At 42.6% G+C, this 24,360-nt stretch overlaps 1 long non-coding RNA gene across 1 annotated transcript; it reads right to left on the bottom strand.

The window, feature by feature from the left end:
• Positions 1 to 16,820: 16,820 nt before the first annotated feature.
• On the bottom strand, positions 16,821 to 23,515 carry LOC306644321. The gene is made up of 3 exons (XR_013759281.1): positions 23,385 to 23,515; positions 20,479 to 20,514; positions 16,821 to 18,004 (listed from the first exon to the last, which is right to left on the bottom strand). It is a non-coding gene; the product is annotated as an uncharacterized lncRNA (long non-coding RNA).
• Positions 23,516 to 24,360: the final 845 nt, after the last annotated feature.

Below are 24,360 nucleotides of genomic sequence, written 5' to 3' on the forward strand. Positions count from 1 at the left end.
GCCTTCTGCATGGACTTTTATGTCTCTGTTTATTTTGTGTGTTTTGTGAGTGGCCCAGGCCTTTAAAGGAAATGCACCAGCCTTGGCCTATCATTATGGTCCTGCATTCACCCTTCTCTTGGGATGGGTGAGCCTGGGCTTTTAATTTGCTGTGACAGGAGATAATTGTTGCTTGAGTTTCCACCTCTGAAAATAAACCCGGGTGGTGCTTCCCGGCTGGGAATCCACAGAGGCAAGCTTGCCCCTGGGGCTAATGCCAGGGAAGGCTTAAGCCAGGCTGAAGCGATTGGTCTCAATGTCCCTCACCCCTTTCCTTTTGTGGATTTCAAAACACACAATTAGTGTTTTCTTTAAGAGCTCAAGATGGCAACGTTAAGAAAGTTCAGGGAGATTTTTCCAAAATGTATGCAAGAATTCCTGAAGTGGAACTGTAAAATTTTAGATTCTGGGGATACTAATTAAATCTTCTACCCTGGCCTAATCCCTGTTTACAGATGCATTCAAGTTCAAGGGCATCATGTCCTGCCCACCAGGGATATCCTACATTGTCTTTTTCTTCTCTTTTGAATATGATATCTTGCATAGAAGTAATCTTGGCAAGGTCTCACCAAACAAAGCATTCTGGATTACAAATTGGGACACGGATTTTGGACACTGGCAAGACCTTTCTATTCTATAAAATGAGGTAGCTCGCGATGACCTTGTAAGGTTTCTTCCTGCACAGGGATCTGCGTGTCTTGTTCAGCACTCATAAGCTTGTTTCATCACAGCTGATTTCAGAGCAAAGACTTGTGAAGCTAGACCAGGTCATGCAAACTCAGCTGGTGCAAAGATGTCTGGGAATTATAAATGCTGAGGCTCGGGGGTAAGATAATGCAGAAGAACCTACGAGGCAGGGAAGCTCAGAGTGGCAGAGAAGAACAAATCCACGATGTCACAGCCCCCTATGTTCCTGTGTCCTGTGGTCATTCCTGACCCGTAAACATTCTCTATGTTCAAATTATGAGTCTTAAGACCTTGGGCAAGTTACTAAGCCTTTCTTAATTTCCCCCTTTTATTTTTTTTTTTTATTTTTAAAAAATAATTTATTTATTTTGATTCACGGTAAACAAAAGGGATACAACTTGTTTCTCTGGTTGTACGTGAAGTAGTCGCACCATTTGTGTAATCATACATGTACATAGGGTAATGATGTCTGTCTTACTCTGTTATTTTTCCTCCCCCCCACCCCTCCCACCCCTCTTTTTCCTCTATACAATCCATCCTTCCTCCATTCTTGCCTCCCTCCCACCCCCCATTATGTATCATCATCCGTTTATCAGAGAGATCATTCGGCCTTTGGGTTTTGGGGATTGGCTTATCTCACTTAGCATGATATTCTCCAACTTCTGCAGGCATTTGCAGTTTCCCCATTTTTAAAACAGGGTGGCAGCAAGCTGCCTCACTGAGGTTGTGAGGTTTAAGATAGTACAAGTGTGGTCGTCCTTTGTGCATCTCGCCAAACACTCTCACCCTCTTCCATTTGTGCAGAAGCATTTTCTGCACAGACATTGCTGTGATCCCTACTTTTTGCCATGGCAACCAGCAATACATGTAATGGTGGAAGCTCCCAGTGTAAGGAGAGGTGGAGGGGAGGCCCCCGCCAACCTGCAATGATCTCTAATAGGATTGAGAAATAAACTTACTGTTAGTTACTAAGATTTGAGTGTTGTTAGCTGCCACGCCATAGTCTAGCCTACCCTGACTATAACAATCTATGAAACATTTAGCCTGGTCCCTAGACCATAGTAGCCTCACAATAAATGATAGTTTCTTATCTCAATTCTTAGGACAAAGGTAAGGACCATTGTCTTTTGAAGCAACCACATAGAATCTATCACAGTTTTGACCGAATGTGTGTGTACTCTTATAGTGACAGAAAATGATTTCAAAGTCATCAGCGACTCTCAGAACTGCTTTGCTCCAGAAAAGTGAAGCCCTTTCCAGCAACAGAGGAGGGTGTACCACTGTTTTTCCAATAGGTAGAGTCAAATTATCATGTGTTCCAATTTTCACCAGCCAGAAAACCAGTAGCAAGACGACTGGTTCCCGTGTTGCTGTCATTAAAAATACTCCTGAAGCATAAGCCTAATGGATTCTCTGCTCAGAATAAAAGATAACAGATGCCGAGTACATGATTCCAATATTTGGCATTGATTACTTAATACAGAAACCAACATCTTCGTTTGTTTCAATTATTGTCATAGGAATATTTTCCCTGTTGAACCGAGTAGGTTATAAAACTTTAGGAACCTAGATTACATTAAAGTAAAGGGATCTGTGGTTAAAGAAGCCGGCCATTTTTTTTCCAGCACAGTTGAGTGACAATTATGCTATTAGAGGTTCAGAAACGGGAAGACGTCAGGTAGACATCCAGACATGACCTTCGGTGACCCAGGCCTAGGTTTCTATCTCAGTTCCTTCACTTAATGACAAAGTGGAACGTGTTCAAGAACTTCACTGTTCCTGAAACACAGGGACAGTCAGTAAAAACTAAGCCTTATTATATTCACTGGATTGATTATTTTTAACATTTCTAACATTGTTTTAGTCATTTATTTAATACAAAATAATTCCTTCAAATTTTCTCAATACCACTACCTCATTTAGTCTTTCCAGTAATTCTATGAGATTGGTAATATTGTTCTCATTTGATAAGTAATTAAATTCAGGTACAAAGATATTAAGTATCTTAGGACCATGTTACTTAAGTAGAGGAGTCAAGCTTTATGCTCAGAATTTAAACAGGGAAGTCCTATAAAACCTTAGTCTATAGACAAGTGGATCTTTGTGATTAAATTCCCAAATATTAGCAGCTCCTAGAAAGGGAAACGAGATTGTTTTAACACCACTCAGTCCATTTTGAGGCCCAGTGGGTTTGAAATTGATGTAGATATTTAATATAGAAAGGTATGCGGATGAGGAGGATGAGGAGCACAAATCATCTTCTGAAGATAAACACCATCTATGCCAGGAACATGTGGTTAAATTAGGGAGATGCATGTCCATCTCCTTTGGAAACCAAGCAGACCAACATGGTGACTGAGGACTGGTATCCCTTACTTTCTGGCCAAGAGGTCCCTTATAGAAGAATGTAGTCTTGGGCCTCCAAACCAGCCATTCAGCCTAAGTCTAAAGCCTTCCAGTAAGTTAAACACTCTCTCAGGCATCTTACCATCTCACACCTACATCGAATGATAAAGGGATTCTACCTGAGGAAATATAGAGTTCAAAGGAGCCTTCCCACAATGACAAGGTTTCATTCTTTTTAATGGCTGGATAATATTCAGCCAATATCCCTGTGTATATGTGACCCACTTTCTTATCCATTTATCTACTAATGAACACCTAGGCTGATTCAATATTTTGGTTATGTGCAATAAACGTGGGAATGCAGATCTCTTCAATCTACTGATTTCTTTCCTTTGGATATTTACCCAGTAGTGGGGTTGCTGGATCATAAAGTAGTTTTATTATTAGGTCTTTGAGGAGCCTGCCTGGAGGATGCTATGTTAAGTAAAGTAAGCCAAGGACAGAAAGACAAATACCTCGTGTTCTCACTCGTATGTGGAAGCTATACACTGATCTCATAGAAGTAGATCATAAATGGTAAATGGTGGTTATCAGAGGCTGGGAAAGGGAGAGGCTGGCAGGTAGAGAGAGGTTGGTTTTGGGGTACAAAAATACAGTTAGATAGGAAGAGAAAGTTCTAGTTTTCTTTTCCTTTTTTTTTTTTTTTGTACTGAGGATTGAACCCAGGGTTGCGCCACCTCTCCAGTCCTTTTTATTTTTTATTTTTACACAGGTCTCACTAAGTTACTGAGGCTGGCCTCAAACTTGAGATCCTCCTGCCTTAACCTCTGGAGTAGCCGGGATTGCCTGTGTACACCACTGTGCCTGGCTAACTAGTGCTCTATAGCACAGTAGAGTGAGTGTAGTTAACAATGATTTATTGTATGTTTCAAAATAACTACAAAAAAGGATTTCGGATGCTCCCAACACAAAGAAAGGATAAACATTTGAGGCGCTGGACAAGTTAATACCCTGATTTGATCACATTTTGTATACGTGTGTTGAAATATCACACAGTGCCCCACAAATATGCACAATTTATTATGTCAATTAAAAATAAGCTTTTAAGGGACTTTTGGTTCTAGTTATTAGCAAGACCCTAAAGTACTGAAAGCATCAGTATTTCCTAGACTAAAGGGGGACATGAAATGCCAGAGTGTTTTATGAATTAGACCATTTCCTTGAAAACTTTAGCCTTGAAGTTCAGCTAGCTGCTGTCAAGCTAGAGAATCAAATGCACCGCATCTCATTATCATTCATTCATTCATTATTCATCCAACCAACATTGCCTGAGCACCCCCTAAACCAAGCAAGATTATACCATGTGAGGGAAGCAAAACAGAAGTCCTTGCCCAAGAGGAGCTTCAATCTGGTAGGCGAAAGAATGTCCCAAAGGAGGCTTTATGGAGGGAGGGCATATCACAGAGTGTGAGCTGTCCAGAAGTGGGTGGACTCTGGTCTGGAAGTCAATCGCCATGTTTGAGCCAGGTCTTCCCAAAGTTCCTAGTTCATTTGTAAGCTCAGCGTTCTCAGGCCTCGGGGGTTCCATGCTGTGGGTGAGGCGTGCTAACACGAACACATTTCAATGGTTCTTGGCCCTTGTCTGCAGAGCTGTAGGTACCCGGCAGTGCTGTCAAAGCCTCCCCAGGTATTCTGGGAGTCCTCTGGGGCTGTCTCGAGTGTGCTCAGGAGCAGATGGGTGCATTCATTCCTTGAGTTCCAAGAGCAATGGAGTTGGAGAGCTGTGAAGGAAACTTCCTTCCAGTTCCTGAGCGCTTGGGCCTCTTTGGTCTCCATTGGAAGTTGCCTCTGTGTTCAGCTGTGAAGCGAGAGGTGCCCTTCTCATTCACAGCGGCCCTTATGAGTAGAATCCCTGCAGCCTTAGACTCTCTCATTCTAGGGCAAAGTCTGTGGCTCTGCAGAGAGAAAATCCAGCCCGGGCTCCTTTCCTCTCTTTCTAGGCTCAACCCCACCTGCTGAAGCAGACTCTTTATCTAAAACAAAAGGTTCCTTGTACATCCATTCCTTCGAATGAGTCCAAGGTTTGGGAAATAAGCTCTCTTGGAGCGCCTGTCATTCACCATCTGAACTGGGAAACTTTGGAAAGGGCAGATGTAAGCTGGATGGCACCTGAGAGCACTAGGCATAAACCAGAACTGCCCCAGGACGATGGGGTCTGTGGCCACTCTTGTTCCCCATACCCTAACACCAGTTTCCCCTAGCCTTGCTGCCACACAATCTGTGGACACGGTGTTTTACTGATCCTGCATTTACGTTTACTGGTCAAAAAGTGCAAAAGAAAAACCATGGCCCAATTTCAATTGCCTGCCTAGAAACATAAGACAAGCACCCAGGGACTTAAACGAAGGAATTGGTTTAGGGGTTTGAACTTCCACCAAATTGACTCAACCACCATGTAAGCCAGAGGCCCCAGTCTAGGAGATAGCTAGTGGAAGCCTGGCTAGTGGTGTTTTTCAGACAGAAAAAAGAAAACCCTCTCAGCCAAGAATGCATTTGCTTTAATTTGTACTGATTTGCTGCTGCCTGTCAAAGGGATCTTATTTAAGACTGGAGTAATTTGCTTCCTGTGATGCTGTGAACGAGGTTCCTCCCTGGACGTCAGAGTGCAGTATTTGTAGACATTTATCTTCAAGCCAGCATGCCAATCTTCTCTTATGCAACTTTTCTCTGAAAAGATCTTTTAAAAAAAAAAAAGATCAGTCCAATATTTATTGACTTTATTGTGCTGTGTCTACTGGGAAATCTCAGTCACTATTAAGTGGACTAATCAGGGCCTATGAATTGCTGTCTACACCAATATCCTCTTTTCCAGAGATCCAAGCCATGCGGCTGTGGAGACAGACTTTCAGCTGCTCCTCTTACATCCTTTCCTGATCAGAATGATTTATCACTTGAATGTCATAATCAGGTCAAGCCCTTTTTGCTTCAGCTATGTGGTGCCTGACTGTTGAGTATTGGATGATTTAACGGTGTGAGTTCATGTCTAATCAACCTTACAAATACGCTTTTTCTTTTGAAAGTCTTTTCTGTAAGAAAAATCTTCTCTATGAGAGTCTATGAAAAGGGAAGAGGGATATTTAAGAAACCCAAAAGGCCTCATTTACTGTCGTTTTCCTTTAACCTAGAGAGAGACAAGTGTGCTGTGATGGAAAGTTCCATCTTGGGGCTGGGAGGGTCTTGCTCTGAGTGAGGAACAGCAGGAACCTTGCTGTGGGGTCTTGTCCCTGAGCTCACCCTGTGTTTATGGGAAGAATACCCACAGTATGTCCACAGACAAAATAACATCTAGGGCAAGGCCCTAATGTTAGGGTTCCTATGATCTCCCTACTAACCTCAAAGAATAAACTCCAACATTCTAAGCATTTGGATCTCCTATTTTGCCTTGGCCAAGAAAAAATGTCTGTTTTGAATCTGGTACCAGTTCTTCAAATCCTGAAGAACTGGGCCCTTGGGCAGGCTAGACATGTGGGGAGCTCTCAGGAAGGCTGCAGACCAGGCTTCGGGGTGCTATGACCACAGACTCCGGGAGCCCTGTGTTAAGTTTCTCTCCAGACCCACTGCCACGCGCAGGCTTCCTGGATGTGGCTAAACACCTGCACTGAGAAAGTCTACCTCCACCTTTGCCCGGCCTTCTGATGGTCCCAGAGCCTGACTGGACCTGCCTGGCCTCATCTAGATAGTACTTCCTCTATACTGAGTATTCAGTATCTCAATTGGAAGATCATCAGCTGGGTTCCATGGGGATCGCCTGATACCCAGTAGCAGCTCAATAAATATTTGTAGATGAAGGAATGAGAAAAAGAAATGAAGCCTAAAATTCCACTCCTGTTTCCCTGGGGAGGGTTGGAAGCCCTGACTCAGACTTGGTGGCAGGTATTTGGATGGTTTGAGCCATGCCTCCACCCCCAGCTCCAGTCTGGAGCTTTGGGAGGAGAGATCTGAAGAAGGGAGCAAGAGGAGGCCCCTGCTGAGAATGTTTCTCTGACTGATACTGCTGCACAGGGGGTTGGGCAAGGCCCCCTTGCCAGCACAAGAGAAGAAGAATCATTTCCTCCCCAGTCCTGGCCAGGAGCAAGCAACCTTGGGGTTTTTCCATTCAAAGCCTTTGCTCAGCTTGGACGTGTTGAGAACATAAAGAACATGATCAATGACGCTACCCTGAATCTCAGGGCTCCCGTATGGTTATCAGGGGCCAGATGAGCCCTCTGGCTCAAGCTTCCCTACAACTATTGCTTAGGTTCAGAAGAAAAGGGGCTGTTGCTTAGCCAGACCACATCTGCTAGGATTAACTTCTTGTACCCACAACCTAAGTCCAGTGGTGACAAGCAATCATGATGAGCAGCCACCTTCAAGACAGAACTTCACAGAAAGAGAGGGTGGCAGGAAGGTATGTCAAACCAGGCATCTTCAGAATACCCCAGAAAATTCTATAACCAGACTCATTGTGTCATGTTCAATAAGCAGCAGAGATGGTAACTGGGGAAAACGCCATTGTGGTTAGTCACAGGGCCACAGTATAACTCATCTGTCCCTGGCTATTTTTAAGGTTAATTTGCAAGACAAAAAGTTCAGAAGAGTGCCCGTTGAGGGCAGAGGCTCAGTGAATAGTTGTTGATAGCCCGACCCAGCACTGTCCCCAGCTGTCTGAGTACCTAACTGCAGAGCCATCTTCGCAGAGTCCAAGGCAGATCCCAGGCCTGAGCCTGAGCCACCCAGGTGGTGAGGTATATAGGTAGTAACCTTTCCATTCCACACACCCGCAGCCTGTGCTGGCCAGGAAAGCATTGCTGAATGGTCACTGGGCTTTGTTTTGCTCTTAAAAACAGCAAACTCCTGGCACCAGCTCAGATCCTCTTTCTTTCCCTGTAGATAATGTGGGCTTCTCGCAGGAAAGGATCCTTTGCCTTGCCCAGAGGATCTGTAGTCAAAGCCTCTAAGCGAGATGATGTAGAAGCTCCAGAAATGGGCATAGAAGCCTCCAGCCTCCTTGAGGCAGGGGGTGCTTTCCAACCCAGAGACTGGCTCCATGCAGACTTCTTCACACTAGTGTGTGCGTGAGTGTGGGGGTGCCCAGAAGCCTTGGGCTGTAAGCACAGGCACTGCAGATGTTCTGGTTTGGATGTGGCTTCTCTCCTCTAATACTCCTATTGAAACTTGTTCCCCAATGTCATAGTGTTGAAAGGCGATGGTATCAGGTCACCCCCACCCCCTTAGGTGCCAACGTGAGGCTGGCCGAGCTTCTCTTCCTGATTCTACTCCTCATAACTTCTTCCGACGGCATGTACTCGCACCCAATTGGTGTTTGACACCCCGCCCAGACCCCTAGCAACAAGGCTCACCCAATCAACCATCGCCCCAAACCCCAGCAACAAGGCTCTCCCAATCAACTCTCACCCTGTTTCAACCAATCAGCCTCTTCCCGGCCCTATATGTGTGTGCATTTTTAAAATAAAATGCGACTTCTCCCAGTGATTTGCTTTGGAGTGTGGCTCCGTGCGCTTCTTTCAGATGGTCCATTAAGAGGTGATTTCATTAGGATGGATTCATGTCTTTCTTGTGGGAATGAGTTCTTCCCTCATGGGGGGCGGGGTTCTCCAGAGCAGGTTGTGATAAGGCATGTTGGGCTTCCTCAGCTTTCTCATTTCATCTCTTGCATGTTCCTCTCCTCCACAGTTGCCGGTTCACCCTCTTGTCTCCTCTTTCACCATGTGATCCTTCCATTCTGCACATGCCTACACGCTCCTCCTCTTCTCTACCATGCATGGAGCAAAGTAACCCCTGCCCCGCCACCCCTCCCCATTGGAAGCCAAGCAGATGCTGGAGCTGTGCTCTTTGTTTTCTAAAATGGTAAGCCAAAACAACCCTCTTTCCTTCATAAATTACCCAGCCTTGGGTGTTCTGTTATAGCAACAGAATATAGACTAAGACACCTGACGAGGGCCAGACAGGTGAAATGGGTCTGACGTGAAGGCAAAGTGATGTGGCTTTATGGGGATTTAAGGTGAATTCAGAAATACCTACTTCCCTCAGCTCAGCTGCTAGGCTAGACCTTCAAAGCATCTCCAGGGAACTCAGTAGCCATTCTCCAAAGATGGTATTTCTTATACTTCTCCTTTCACTGACTATGTCCCAAAGGTGGGGATACTGGAAGCACACTGACCCAGCTGAGAATGTGTTAGCATGCTGGCAACTTAACAGAGGGGTGTTTGATTCTGACTGGAAGCTTCCAGAATCAGCATGTCTGCTCCCTGCTATACCAAACACCAGGGTTAGAAAGACAGGTATTTCTCCGGAACATTCCAGGTTTAGGTCCTTTTGATGTCACTAATCCATAGGCAGCCCCTAAATGACAGCATCACTGTCATTCATTTGTAGTGACACTGCTAAGAATTGCTGGGCCTCACTGGTGACTCTCATAGGGGTGGAGAATGGGAAGTAGGGAACTATTCAATCACATCCCCCAAATATTTCTCAGGCACCACTAGGACTGGGAATCACTGTAAATCAGAGTACAAAAACTTCAAAATGCATTAAAAATCTTCCTTTGTTAAGACCTTGAAAGAGTAAATCTACCATCCAGAGGTCATTTGGGTTTCTGACATCCTTAAAGGAATTCCATCCCTCTTCTTTGAGCGCTGTTCCTCTCTGGGTTCTTCACGTAGCCCAGGCCAGCAGGAGGCTGAGAGCATCTTCCACCCAATCTGAATGGCAAATGGCCTTCCTACGCATTCCAGACTCCCACAGATCAGACTCGGCTCCCAGCAAGTACCCAGTGGCTAGATGGGTGAGGCTGTGAGAGTTTGTCCAGAACTCAGATCTCAAAAGGGGTTTTCTGGGTTGTCCAACTCTCCCACCTAGGGAAAGGAAAAGCTCCATGGGCTTTGCAGGGTCCATCCTAGAAAACTGCTAAACCTCCCACAGTGTGTAAAGGGCAGAAATGTGTCCAACCCCCTCCCCCCCAAAAAAACCCAAGAAACAAAAACAAACAAACAACAACAACAACAACAAAAAAACACTTCAGAGTGAATACATGTTGCCAACAAGACTGAACAAAGTAATGAGGAAGACTGTTGCCAGTGCTGAGGCACAAAATAACTCATTTTCCTTTAACTAATGTCTTTGTTTACACCGTGCTCTTACCCCTCCTCCCCAGGACTGGCTGGAGAAGGCCTGTTTCCTGATACATTGTGTTTTGTGCCTTCACCCAGTTGGCCAATAGCATTTGGTCCCACTGAGTCCTGGAAGCTCAAGGAGTTTCCAGGCAGAAGCAACTATTCCAAGTCATAGCAAACTTCTACAGAGTCAAGGGTGAAAATGGCCCCCCAACAGGGATGCACCCACTGAATGTTGTGTCTGGGGACAGGGTGGTTTCTGGCTTGCTCACGTTCCCATCCCCAGCTCTTTGCACAGTGCTTAATGAATACTGGATACAACCATGATAAAATAAGTGATCGATAATCCACAAGGTGAGCCAGGCAATTTTCTCTGTTTCAGTCCCTCCACACACACATACAGAGCAGAGATGGGGAGGGAGAAGGAGGAGGAGGACAAAGGCACAGTGTACTGCCTGGGTCACGGTCATGAATGGCTGCCTAGGGGAAGGGAGGTCCACCTCCCTGTCACTGTGACTCACAGCCCATCAGCTGTCATTTCATCCATTCCCAACATGTAGCATCAAGGGGTAAGAGCAGGCCATGGTCTAGTTCTAGACAGGGAAGGCAAGCTGTACCCATTTTGTTCCTTCCACATGGCCTCTGACCCCCAACCCTCTCTTAGGGAGCATGTGAAATTCCACTTTCTGCTCTTTCTGTGGATCATTTCTCTCTAATTTGAAGAACTCACTGGTGGGATCTCTGTTTTCTTCACATTGTGACATTACCAGGCTTAAGGAGTCCCACCTCTTCTTAGTGTTGTCAGCTCAGGGTGGACAGAGAAGGCCCAGAGCCAGTGTCCACAGGGGAGCTGGTAATGGTGCCCACCACAGGTCACCCCTTCATTGCCCATCTGCTCTCTTTCTGGGAAAGGAACATCATGACAATACCAAAGTCCAGGCCGTCTAAGTAGCTATGGCTCCACGGCACAGCAGATGCCCTCAGTGAAGGAGATGGCCCATCTTGTGTGAAATATAAAGATCCTACTTCATACACAGTTTTATGCCCTGAAATAACAGAAAAAAAAATTCTGTTCTTTTGGCTCAAGCAAAAATAAAACTGTTTTCTGAAAGCCCTATTTAAAGAGTTCATTATCTTGCAGGCTGCTAACTATATACTCTACACCACACTCAATAAAAGCTTCATATAACTGTCTTTGAAATTAACAGCCACCTCTTGTGCTTTTCAAGTTATTAAAGATGTTGGCATGGTGGAGAGACTGTAAACTTTCTATACTGGTGATTAGTCAGCGGGACCACATCCCACTGAAACCCCCAGAGTGTTCCTAACAAAAAGTTCCTTGTGACCCAAGTGCCAATTTTTCTTTCTTGTCTGTTCATTCTAATTCCACTCAATTGCTTCTGAGCAAGCTGTTTTATTCCTGTCAACTTGTGTTATTTACTGGAGCCTGTCAAGAGGACTGAGTGGAGGCTGATCTTATGTAGGAAGTTTTGAGACTCATTAAAACACTTTAAACAATCACCTATTGTGATAGTCACAGCTCTATGTGCGGTGGCCTTGCCTGGCTCATTTGGAGCCTGGATCGCTTTATTTGCTATTAAAAATTTCAGGTTAGAATGGCTTTTCTTGCTACAAAAATTTTGGACCTGGGGACCCAGCACCTGGTCATTTCTGGGCAAAGATCTGAAAGTAAAGGGATTAAGAGTGGGTTGAAGAGGGGCGGTCATGGAACAGTTCTGTCCCTCATTGATGAACTGAGTAACACTGGGTCAGACCAAACAGAAGAGAGCTTTGCTTCTAGAATAGAGGGGGATTTACCTAGGAGCGTGAGGTAGAGAATAGTTTCTCTAGTTTCCCTATATTTTATGTTTAGTCCATTATTTAGACAATAATTGGTCAATTCATACAAACAAGGCACCGGGCTAGAGTTCCTAGGGGTATAAAGCAGAAAACGCAGTCTTCGCATCATTAAAGTGTCCATTTATTGATGCCACGAGTGTTAGGTGCCAGGTGGGTCACGTGCAGTCAGAGCTCTGGGCCTGAGAGGGGCACAAGCGACCTCATGCTGTGCACTCACCCTCCCGGCTTCTTGCTCTACACTCTTCTGCTCCATGCTCTGCTGTCCATTCTCCACGCTGCTAAGGGTGTCTGCTCTTGGTTGAGCATTGGTGGGAACTCAGCCTGGACACTCCCTGGCATTGGCTCTTCGGAATCCAGCAGGACTCTGGTGCTCAAGTCAGGGTGGGAGGAGAGGATTCTTTGTTTCCAATTCCTACCATTTGGAATTTCTTAAAGGGAAGAGGGAGAAGCTGGCCATTATTCATTGTTCTGAGATAACTCTAGAATGGTATGGCCTCAAAGAAACACCTAGTAAAAGGCCAAGCACCTGGCCCACTGCATACATCACTTCCCACATTTCTCACTTCATGAGGGTCTTGTCTGTTAGCACACATCATCCTTATCCTAGGCTGGGGTGGTAGGGATTCTTGAGAAGCAGAGTGGGCAGGCAGCAGGAGCAACAGGGTTGAAAGTCCAAAGACACATGTTCTTGGGCAGGGCTGAACTAAATCAGCATTTTCCATGTTGTGTTCTTTAGGCACTGAGATGCTAACTCACACTCCAAGAACAGATGACTCCCTCATGTACTCTAGCCCAGCTCCTAGCCCAGCTTCCCTACCAAGAGTCTGGAAAGTGCTAGACTGGTTGATTTCCAAGGTCCCTCTTAACTCTTGAAATTCTGGGATGCAATGTATAAAGAACATGGATGCCAGAATACCATAAAGCTTTTACCCCAGGAAGTACTTCTCCATCTAGCCGTGCATAATAATTGCCTAAGGAGATGAAAACCCCACAGCCTGGGGCTTGATTCACCTGGTCAGAGATAAGCCCCAGCATCTGCATTTCTAACAACCCTCAGGTTCTGCAGCACCTGAGAAGCTAGCGTGCAATTTAGAACCAGATGCTTCCACCAGGGAAGTGAGGGATGAGCTAAAGGAAGTTTTTCTCACATTCACAGGATTTGACCTATGGGTAACTGTCTAACATGTTTTTAGAAAACAAATCACTAGAAATCAACAATTTAATAGGCAGCAAAATAGAATTTGTCTTGTTTTGTTCTGTCTGGTTTTAAACCTCCAGACTGACACTCAAACCACATTCCAAAGGCAAACATCTTACAGCTTAGGCAATTGACAGGTCGCCTCCAGCCTTAGCCATTGCCTAGAACCAGATGGAAAGAAATGCTAGCTGTCCACCTTAGGAGTGTCAGGGACTTGAGAGAATCAGTGACTTGTAAGAGGTGCTTCTTCTGTGTCCTCTAGCTGCAAGCAGAGCTGACCCAGACTCTGAGGGTCTGTACCTCAGGCCAGTTGGGCCAGACCACATAGAAGGACAGAGAAACCTAGAGGTCAGGAAGAGGGTCAGGCCAACCCCCCAGACCAGCAGGCTTGTTCTTACCATGCAGGCCGAGTTTCTGAGTGAGTAAGCACACACACAGGACAGCCGCTCGGCTGGCCACCTGACCTCCGGGCAAGTGCTGCCCATTGACTGGGGGAGTCTGGTCCTGCTCAGGAGGACAAGCCAAAAGTGATGAATCTTACATGTGATTGAAGTTCAGGGTGAAGTGCAAGCCAAGGAAATAAGTCTTATTCCTACTACTCCCTCTCACATATTCTGCAATCCAGACAAGTTTAATGACTCACTGTTATTTAGAGAAATCCTTTCCTCCTTGCGTTTGCTCCTGTTTCACCCTTCCCACCTCTGTCTATTGGACTCCTACACATACTTCAAGGCCTATGTGAAATACCACCTCCACCGTTCAAGCTGTTAGGCCCAGGGATATGGCTGCCCTTGGAAGCACGGGGTATATTGCTTACATCCAGAATCTGGCATTTTTCTTATATAGTTGTGTTTCTTATTCCCTTCCATTATAAGCATGTGGAGCAGAGTAACTGGGTCTTTGTTCTCCTTTAGTCCAAGCTCGTTTCAACATTGGGCTTTGTATGTAGCAGGTACCCAATAAATGTTTATGGAATGGAAGTTAATGTGGGGCCAGCAGTAATTGTAAAGCCTCATGGCCCTTGCTAGCTGTCGATGGGTGATCCTCAGCACCGTCTTCATCTCTGCTGTCACCAGGCATTGACAGATGGCTGGGCCTCCTGAGCAGAGCCAGGGTCTTTACTGGAGGGTCTTGACTCCTTTGAATTACGGCCTCCATGTGGGGTTGAGAGACACGCCTGTCTGCATTGCATTTGGAATCCCCTTTAAGACAGAATGCGAAAAAGAAATTGACTGGCCTGGGAACAAAACTTGGGAGTACACGTGGTCCACATTTTGCAGCAGATGGGGAAATTTTCTGTTTAATATGATTGATCATTTGTCATAATGTAATACATTATTTCTCATCATTATCTAAAGTTTTTAGGTTTATAAATCTCATATTTTTAAGAATGATTGTGTTTCCTGGGGAAAAAAAGATCAGTAACTTATACAACAGTAAAAAGAACACAGATTTTGGAGTGACACAGAGCTTGATTTGAAACTTGATTTAATTTCTTCGTGGCCAGGCTCTGTAATGGTGCCTGTGTCAACTTGTGGCTGGGTCACAGGTAATTGGTCAAACATTATCCTGGATATTTTCGGGTAAGACTTAATATTTAAATGGGTGACTGAGTAAAGCAGATTGCCCTCCATAATATAGGGGAACCCCATCCATGAGCTGAAGTTCTGAAGAGAACAAGCAGGCTGGTCCTTTCTCATGTAAGAGCAGACTCTCCTTGCCCAATGGTTTTCTCACCAAAACATCAGCTTTTCCCCATCTTTGGACTTCAACTGAAACACCTACAGCACCCTTTTTTCCTGGGTTTCAAGCCTGCTGGCCTCTGGACTACAACTCTGCCATCGTCTCTCCTGTCTCCAGGTTGCCAACCCAGCCTATAGATCTGGGGCTTTGCCAACCTCCGTAATTGTGTGAGCCAATTCTGCAATCTATGTACCTACCTAGTTATCATCTCCTTTGGTCTTATTTTTCTGTATCATACCAACTAATGCTGGCACTTGGGGCAGGTTGCCAAAGCTCTCTGAGTGGCAGTTTTCTCATTTATAAAATTAGGGTAATGCCAACCACTCTGTGAACTAAGCATATTAACCTTGCACATTCCTGGCATGTTGCCTGTCCCAAAGTAGATGCTCAATGTCCACTCCTGCTTTCTCTTCTACTCCCCTGTTCTGCCTATAAAATACACAGATGTTTCAGGATTTCTGCCACTGTGTGTTCTGAACCCAAAATGGAGGGAACATGGTTCTAGCATACTTATAGTGATGATCAATTAGATATTTGATATTAGGGTTGTCTCAGAAAATCCAAGATGTGTGGTCACTATAGCAAGTCTGTTCATTTGAATAAAATAAAAATTTATAAACTAAAGTAGTTTTTACTAAATGTAGAACTTAACACAGTGCTCAAATCTCTAATGTGGGCGGTGGGGACAGCTGTTAAGGGGACATGAAGATTTTCCTGGTCTAGGATCCTATCACAGGAGGCACTTTTTCAGTTATATCACCCCAAACTCGCTCATTCAGTGGCTCAGAGGATGTTTGTGTGACATCTGCCCATCATCTTGTCCCATTTTTTGTGAGTACTTCTGGTCAAACACTTGAAGGGATTAGCATTCAGCAACAAGTAGGTTCTTCTATTTGTTCTATAACCAGAGACTCAAATTAAGAAAAACAAATGAGCTTACACAGGCGTGGGGTATTTCCAGTAGCTGGAAATTCCCACTGCGGGAAACCTAGTGAAATAGTCTCAATATAGCATTTTATAGGTGCTGTAGCAGAGACTGATTTAACCCAAAAAGACCAGAATGATAGAAGAAGGAAAACCTGTCAGACCCAATGTCTTTTAAACCCAGGCTGAATGACCGTTTTTGTCTCGAGGAGTGTGTGGTTGGTTCTGTTACTAATGATGAGGTGTGTTCCCTTCCTGAGTTTCAGAGAAGCACATCTTCAATTCACTACCCACGCAAGTAACAGCGAGCATGGTTCCTCTTCCAGAATCTCCATCCCAAAAGCTGACATCAGGTTCCTGAAGCAGACTGACTGTGGCACACCATAAAGAAGTGGACTTTGTTTTGACTGGGGCCAGGGGAACCCGACTTCTAAGTGCTCCATCCCTTGAACAGGGTGTTCTGAATATGACTTTGACGACTGCTGAGCAAAAGTGGATTTAACACACAGCCAAAATCAGCAGCTGCATCTTTGCCACAGTTTGACCCCATCCTGCAGATGGACAGGCATCGTGTGTGATTACCGAGCATTAGCCACACGGTAGAATAAACTCAAGGTCTTCCCACTGGGGACATTTATGTGCTACAGTGGACTGGGTTAGGCCTGAAAAAGAATAGCTGTGGTGTGCTGTGCTTCCCAACTGCTTGTTCCCTCTCCTTGACCTACCCTTTGTGGGAAGCCAGGAATGCTAAATATTCTTGTAGCTCTGCCCAGGCCTTTATTTTATTTACACCCCTCCGCCCCGCCCCCACCCAGCTCCCCAGTCCCATCTCTTCCTGTAGCCGTTCAGGCGTTCCTCTCTGAGCTGTGCACCAACTCCATTTTTGTTTGAGAGGACACATCAAAGGTATTTCAAATAAAGAAAGACAGGAAGCATAAAATAATGGCTGCTGGACAGTACACCGTGCTCTGGCAAAGGTGATGTGAGATTCCCACATAATGGACTTCCTTCATATTGACAAACTATTATCAGTTTCTAAGCTGGAGATTAAAATAACTTTTCCAAAAGTGAAATAAGATAGCCTGACAGACAGAATGAAAGAGAGGTAGAGGATTGATGGGGAACACTTTTAAAGATCCCACTGGCCGCTCTGTATGCTTGCTTTTTGAAGGGCAAAATTAAGCCGTTAGAGCAGGTCTTTCATTTGGGGGTGGGGGGGGGTTCCTTTTCTAATTCTAGAATCTTCTCTAACCACATGGGAAAGGCAAGTGGGAATGTGACTTCGGTAGTCACTGCTACACGTTCGTAAGGACATTTTCTTGAACAAGTCTGTTTTGCCCCAAAATACACCCTCAAAATCACTTCCAGGCAGTGTAACCCTGAAGGTGGAGCCTGGGGAAGCTATAAATGTTTTGAGTGTGCCGTAATTGCAAACCTACTGAAGAGAAAATGCAGACATCCTGAGCAGGTCTCCTCCCACTAGCATGGCCATGTGTCCCAGTTTGTCCCTGGGTAGGCTTCACTTATGGCTGTTAGCCTGGCATGATTATTAACGGTGCCCTCTTTGGAAAGTGTCCCTTTTGGATGATAGATCATGCAGTCATCCTGCCTCTCAACAAATGTGCCATTTCTGATCCCCATTTTAAACTCTGTGCACAAATAACTGGTTCTTCAGCTGGCCTGGTATTGGGCTTGGCTCTCCTGAGAGGAGGGATGGCATCTGAGCAGGGCCAGGTGGCACAGTTGTCTCAGACGCCAAAGTACTGCTGATCCTTGAGGCAGATCCTGAGCTTTGTACTTCGGCTGCACACTGCAAATGAGATTTGAAAAAACAAAACAACAACAACAAAATTTGGCCTTGAAAATCCAATGCTTGGCTTTGGAATAGAAGGCAAAGCAGAACTCCAGGTCTTTTCTGCTGTCTCAAGTCCACTTTGCATCAATTCCTCCTCTCCACCAACATCTGCAGAGTGAACAGTGACTCAGGGTTCTCTGAACCCAGTGTTCCTTCCTCACCAGGATGGGTGGAACATTCCTAGGTTGAAAGAAAAACACCAACACCCAATGTATCTTTATCAGCAAATGTCAAAAATGTATCAGAGTTGGCTTTGACCTTACTGCTTGCCCAATTCATTAAACCATTTGCGATTCTAGTGAGTACATAGGTCGTGGGAGAAATTTTGAAGACGGGAAGAAGAGCAAAGGGATTGATTCATGGCTGTATCTTAGATTCTGGGCTCAAGGCTTTCACTAAATTTTTGCTTAATGAATATGTGAATAATTTCATTGGTGGGGGAGATTTTGTCCTCTTTTAGCAATTATTATTATTATTCTAGAGAATTTTGTTTATCTTTAATCAAAGTTCTTAGTAACACGAGCACTCATTTCCAGGCACATTTTCTGAAAATATAATGTTTTGCTGTGTTTCTTTTTACTCCTTAGGCAAAACTGACTTAGAATTCTTATGGTGTACATACAAAATTAATATTTGAAACAACTCTGCTCAGGACTGGGGTTGGAGTTCACTGGTAGAGTGCTTGCCTAGGACATGTGAGGCACTGGGTTCGAGCCTCAGCACCACATAAAAATAAATAAATAAAGATATTGTATTCATCTACAACTAATATATATATATTATATGTTATATATTATAGTTTTTACATATATATATATATAATTCTGCTTGATTTGTGTAGCATTTTAACTTTATCTGGGGTTAGTTTTAAATGGATTGAGTAGTGAAAAATGAACCTTCAACTTCCAAGCTCACCATGACATTGATGAACAAAAGAAAGATGGAGGATATATCATGAGACTTGACTGCCAATACCTATTCTCTTGAATTTAGGGTGCCATTGCACAAAAGAAGAGATTTGTTTGGTTAAACTCTGGAACTAAAAGGAAAAAAAAGATAAAGTAACAAATTAGTTGTCAAAGTTATGTACATTCGTTTGTACAATTATATCTAAATCGTTAAGGATATGAGAGCATGGAGAATTAAAAGCCTGTTAGTGTTTTTTTGTTGTTGTTTTCCAGTATTGGAGATTGAACCCAGGGGAGCTCTACTCCTGAGCTACATATACAGCCCTTTTTAATTTTTATTTTGAGGCAGGGTCTTGCTAACTTGCTGAGGCTGGCCTTGAACTTGCAATCCTCCTGCCTCAGCCTTCCAAGTAGCTGGGATTATAGGTACACACCGCTGTATCTGGCAAGCCTGTTTGTTGGTTTTAATATGAGTGTATCTTTCTTCTCTGTTTTGTGCATGGGCTAATAAGTTGATGGTTAAACCGTAGAGTATCAAGGGACTTTAAAACTGTCTCTGCATTTTGTACTCACTTGGTAGACATCATCTTAACAGAGGATACAAACTAACCAAAACAAAAAATGAGCACAATGAGAAAAGCAGAAAGAAAATTTAAACAGTAAATACACATCAAAGCCCAAATTTTGGCCCTTTACAAGCAGAGGGCATTTGTTCAATTAACAGTTTTTGAATAGCACTTTTTCATATTTTCTTTGCTAGATGCTTTATCATTTATTATCTCTTGGGTTCAAAGAAAGCCTCCGTGTACTTGCTGTGGAATTCGAGACACACAGCTGTTTACAGAGTGAGCTGGTGCTGAGGCCTGCCTCCTGTCCACTCCTCCCCTTCCTTCTGCTAATTAACATTCTTGACATCTGACTTGACTGTAGTATTTTAGAAGTCTCAGATCCAACTTTTGTAAACAAATTTAATATTCTTGGTGTGAATTATTGTTCTTTTATAAGAATAAATCAGTACTCTTTCCAAACTAAGGGAAATGCGGTTTATTTTGTCACTTCCAAATCTCCAAGGTTTTTCTCATTTTCTTTCTATTTGTGTCAGCATCCATCTAGGAATTTCTCTATGATGAATCTGGGATGAAGTTATTCTACTTTTTCTAAAAATAGCTCCTTTATGAAACAATTGGAATGCATCGTAGTTGTTTATTTATACATTTAGAGAGTATTTCGGCATGTGGTGTGTGTTACAAATGTCATTCAGTCATGGTACCAAAATGGATGCAAAGAATAGTATAATTGATAAAAACCAGAGTACTGCTCATCTAAGGAAAGCACCACTTCAAATTGGATCAGTCTTTCTCTAATGCATCAGAAATCTCAGGCTTGCATGACTTCCTCATTCATATTATATATTTATCACCTTTTTGCTAACTTACAGATGTGATGCAGTATTCTAATTCCCTTATTATTCCTTTGGTCAAAGCTAACAAAATCCTACAACCAAGCTATAAATATACTTCTGATTACCTAAAATAATAAGGAGTATATAAACTTCTGCTTGTACAGAATAAGAAATTGATTTGGTCCTAGAAAGGCCAAACATTACCAAAATATGAATAACAAACATGAGAAGATTCTGAGGACATCAAACTTGTACACCAACAAACCACTTTCCCAGAATACTCTGGCACTCTAAAATTATAAATTGAAATCAGGAACTGGGATGTATTTCAGCAAAGTGCTCACCTAGCATGCTGGAGGTGCTGGATTTGATCCCCGGTACTGCAAAGATAAATAAATATTTTTTTAAAATGTTTAAACATCATATACCTAATAGCAATTTTTATTTACTATATGCATTCACTATTGGTCACTTTTAAACTGTTCCCCACATCTGTTTCATGAAGAATAATAGGGTTTACAATTTTAAAATAACAGAGCAAATTCTAACATTTTCCTTACACAATTTGATATAATTTCATGCTCTTTTCTATTTTGAAATAATTCTAGGCAGAGTTGCAAAAATAGTACATAAGTTTCCTTTTGCCCTTCATCCAACTTCCCCTGTTATTGGCCTCTTACATAATCACAATACAATGATCAAATTGGTTAATTAACATTTATCCAATACTAAATGACTCTGAAGGCCTTATTTGAATTTCAGCAGTTTGTCCATAAATGTCCATTTTGGTGTTGAGGAACCAATCGAGGGTCCCACGTTGTTCCATGTTCTTTGAACATGTCCCCTTTCTTTTTGAGCTCTTCCTAACTGCATATCATGCTCTTTTTGAAAGAATGATTCAACTGGCTTTTATAACATTGTCACATATCCATTATGATACACCCAAGCAATATAGAAAACTACAAAGAACCATTCAAAAATGACACTAAATCTTTCCACTGAGAAAGAACAATTATTAACACTTGGTGAAACTTGTTCCTGACATCTGTTCACAAATATATACAGTTATGAAGATAGATAAATCAGTAGAATTTTGGTAAAAGGGTATCAGTTTTTACAATATAAGTATTCATAAAAAGTATTCTGTACCTTTAATAAAAAGTATAACTATAATTCCACTTTAACAGAAGAAAAAGAAACTAAAACATAAAATCAGCTCTCTATGTCTTCTGTGGCTTCAACCATGCATGGATCAAACATATTTGAAAAAAAAATGTGCTTGTACTGAACATGTCCAGACTTTTTTCTCTTGTTGCTGATGCCTAGATAATATAGTATAACAACCATTTACATAGAATTTACATTGTACTGGGCATTATAAGTAATCTAGAGATGATTTAAAGTATACAGGAAGATTGCATATGTTACATGCAAATACTACCCCAACTTTTTTTAAGGGAGTTGAACTCCACGGGTGTGGGTATCCACTGGCTATCCTGGTACCTAACTCCCATGGAGGGATAATGATAATTGACATGTGAATTTCAGGTAAACATTCCATTACAAAAGATGTACTATTTTCTAAATTGGTTCTTTAAAGGTGAGAAAACGATTTTTTGAAATACACTTATATACTCAGATTTTGTTGCCTAACGTATCACTCCAGAACACAGTGGCTGAACACAAACATCACTTGTCACTGCTGACAAGTCCACCTGTCTGTGGGGTGGTTCTGCTGATCAGACTTGACTGATTGTGGGTGAATGGGTCAGGACCTGGGTCAGCTGGAACCTGGCTGGCGTACAGTCACCTTACTTGCATGTTGTTGGTTATCTCTTGTCAGGGACAATGGGAGTGACCTGGCTGTGCAATATCCCCTGGTCCTGCAGGTTGCCCAACATTGTTCACAGTATGGGAATGGGGTGGCAAGAGGGCAGTGGAGGTAGGCAAGCCCTCTTCAGCCTGAGCTTGGAGCTGACACAACATCTCTTTCACCACAGGCTATTGCTCAAAACAAGCGCAAGACCAGCCCAGACTCAGGACTGGTTACATATATTTTTCTTATACTCTATTGGTGATCATTTAAATATCAAGTTGTCATGAGAGCATTACATTTGATCTTCAAATTTAAGCATTTTTTTGTCCTATTTTAAAATATATATTTTTCTTGTGCTCATTTCTTTTTCACAAACACTGATTACATATTTTTGGACACTGTGAGCTCTGTCCCCGGCCCCTATTTTTTTCAATAATCTTTTTTTTTTTTTTTTTTTTTTTTTTTAAATCTTTGGCTATACAGATGCTTTGTCAGCTAGAATGGAGTTACATCCTGATAAAACCATCCTAAGTTGAAATAGGGTAAGTTGAAAGTGCATTTAATACATCTAATCTACCAAATATCACAGCTTAGTAACTCAGTTTGGTATAGAGTACAGTTGTTTCCCTTGTGATCATGTGGCTAAATGGGAGTGGCAGCTGACTGTCACTTCCTACCACCATGAGAGAGTATCACATAGCCTATCACTAGCCCAGGAAAAGATGAAAGTATATTTCCCACTGAGTCTATATGGCTTTTGCACCATTGTAAAATAAGAAATCACAAGTCAGACATCTGAAGTATAAGGTTTCTGTATGTGCTTAGAACATCTCCCCAGATATTTACAGGCCTGAGTGATTCATGTTATATGGATTTCAGATAAAATGTGGTCAGAGAGAACCTTACTGGTCATTCAATACCTTTTCACACATTTTTTTTTTTCTTGTAAGATTATCAAAATTCGTACTGCATTTTATTTTCTCCACCTCTCTCCTCTTGCCTACCCTCAGTTGTAAATTCCTTGAAGGAAGAGTTGTTGCCCAACTTAGATGCTGCTAAATCCTCAGCATTTAAAAGCACTCCAAGCACAAACACAGAAGGGTATTCAGTCATTTCTCATTGAACGAATCAATGAATGAAAGTCTTAAATTAGGGTTATTTGTATTTTGGTTGCTTATATATGGTTTTCTTCTCTGTAATATTTTTAATTTACATTTATTTCCTATGATTTTTTTAATAAAGCTGTTTTTTTAAAAAATATTTTTAGTTGTGAATAAACACAATACCTTTTTAAAAATTTGTTTATTTTTATGTGATGCTGAAGATTGAACCCAGTGCCTCACACATGCTAGACAAGTGCTCTACCACTGAGCCACAACCCCAGCCCATCTCTCCTATAATTTTTTGATATTATAGAGAACTTGCTGAACTCACCCTCTGTTTCTTTGGATGATTTCTTTTGCAAGGTTTTTTTTTTTTTTCTTTTCTTTTTTGCACTCATTTCAAAACAGGTTTATAGGGTGATTCTTTTTGATTTTCATCTCGTATTCTTGTTGAAAAAGATGGTTATCTTAGTCCATTTTCTGCAGCAATAACAGAATACCTGAGATTGGATAATATATAATGTAAAGAAATGTATTTGGTTAATGGTTTTGGAGATGAAAAGTCTAACAGCATGGCCCCAGCATCTGCCAAAGATCTTCATGCTGTGTCAAACCACAGCAGAGGGGCGGAGGGCAAGAGATGGGGAGAGCAAAAGGGAGCAGAGCTCACATTTATGAAGACTACACTCACGATAACTCACCACTCTCACAATAACAAAGGTCACTATTAATAAGGGCTCTGCCTCTTATTAGGCCCCGCATCCTAATATCCTAACACTGTTGCACTGGGGATTCAGTTTCCAACACATGAACTTTGCAGGACACATTCATACCATAGCAAGGAAGGAAGGGGAGTATTGGGGGATCTATACATATAATATATACATAGATAGATACATACATACATAGATATATTTAAAATCTGGGCATGTTGGCACACACCTGTAATCCCAGTGGCTTGGGAGGCTGAGGCAGGAGGATCCCAAGTTCAAGACCAGCCTCAGTCACTGAGAGTCCAAACTTTAACTTAGTGACACCATGACTAAAAATTAAAAATAAAAAGAGCTGAGGATGTTGCTCAGTGGTTAAGCACCCTTGGGTTCAATCCCTAGTACCCCCCTAAAAAAAAAAAAAATATATATATATATATATATATGTGTGTGTGTGAAAATATATATATTTGTATACACACACAAACACACACAGATATATATATATATATATATATATATAAGCTCAGAATATATTGCCTCTTACAGATGCTTACCAAATCTGTAATTTTCCTGAACCTTGAAATGTATATCACC

The sequence above is a fragment of the Sciurus vulgaris genome (assembly GCF_902686455.1).
Source record: "Sciurus vulgaris genome assembly, chromosome: 14".
In the NCBI taxonomy this organism is placed as follows: domain Eukaryota; kingdom Metazoa; phylum Chordata; class Mammalia; order Rodentia; family Sciuridae; genus Sciurus; species Sciurus vulgaris.